Raw genomic sequence first — 1,224 nt, 5'->3', positions numbered from 1 at the left:
GCACCGCTACTCAAGTTCTGGAAACGGGCTGGCTTTGTACCTGTCTATCTCAGGTAAGAATAGATGTTCATTGAAGTTAAGCAACGTTACGCGTGGTTGGTATGCGGATGGATCTAGGTCTAGGCAATCGCGTGCTGCTGGCTTTTGTCTCCAAACAAGGTCTCATATATTTTATACTGTTATAGGAAACGATATGGGCTCATTTCTCAAAAGTGAAAGAAAAAAAAATCGATTTCAAATATTTGAACGGGTTACAGTTTGGTGTTCTTGTGTTGACCCAGTACCGAAAAGGAAAGTAGGGTAAGTGTACCATTTATTCGCCCACCTAAAAAGTGTACCATTTATTGGCCCACCTGCCCACATTTATTTTTCTAATTTTTGTTTTTATGACTACAATTTTTGAATAGCACTGGTTCAATAGCCGTCTTTAGGTCCTTTCTTTTGATGAAATTGGATCTTGAAAAAGTTTGTCCAGTTCAGACTTATGTGGCGAATGGTACAGGTGGGCCAATAAATGGTACGTTTTTTAGGTGGGCGAATAAATGGTACACTTACCCTACATGTATTTATTTAGACTCAGCTTAGAACAAGAAGTCCCATTAGGCCAATTGAGCAAGGTCTTCTACTGTTAACATTTATGTATTATGTTATTATACGGCTGGGGTAAAGGGACTTTTCACACCAGATTTTTTTCTAAGTCCCTGACTTTTCCAGTCTCGTCGAAGTTCCCTAACGATTTTAAACTTTTCCAGTCTGGTAGACATCCTTATAATAATAATAGACTCTTGAGTGGAAGGTAACCACTAGGCGGGGTTAACGCCGGAGGCGTTTTCTACCACCTAACCCTTAGAGCTCCATTATTATGTGGTCAAAATCTCAAATAAATGAGGATAAAATTCCATGCCTCGGCTGGGACCGAACCCACGCCCTCCTGTTTACCAGGCGAGCGTCTTGACCACTACGCTACCGAGGCATAAAATTCCATGCCTCGGCTGGGACCGAACCCACGCCCTCCTGTTTACCAGGCGAGCGTCTTGACCACTACGCTACCGAGGCAGGTATATTCTATTCTCTTTTTGGTTACCAGACAAACGACCAATGAGCTTACAGGAGAACACACGTGTATCATGCTTCATCCATTCACACCCTCCCCCTGGCTGGCTTCCTATTGGTCGGATTTCAAGCGCCGGTTTATCTCCCTCCTGGGATATCAGTTCCGGTCAT

The 1,224-nt window shown here is 43.3% G+C and overlaps 1 long non-coding RNA gene across 1 annotated transcript; it reads left to right on the top strand.

Annotated features, from left to right (window-relative positions):
• On the top strand, positions 1-1,202 carry LOC113473089. The gene is made up of 2 exons (XR_003395164.1): positions 1-53; positions 1,088-1,202. It is a non-coding gene; the product is annotated as an uncharacterized LOC113473089 (long non-coding RNA).
• Positions 1,203-1,224: the final 22 nt, after the last annotated feature.

This window comes from Diaphorina citri, unplaced genomic scaffold (assembly GCF_000475195.1).
Source record: "Diaphorina citri unplaced genomic scaffold, Diaci psyllid genome assembly version 1.1 scaffold14669, whole genome shotgun sequence".
NCBI classification, from domain to species: domain Eukaryota; kingdom Metazoa; phylum Arthropoda; class Insecta; order Hemiptera; family Psyllidae; genus Diaphorina; species Diaphorina citri.
This window is presented reverse-complemented; position numbering and strand designations above follow the sequence as displayed.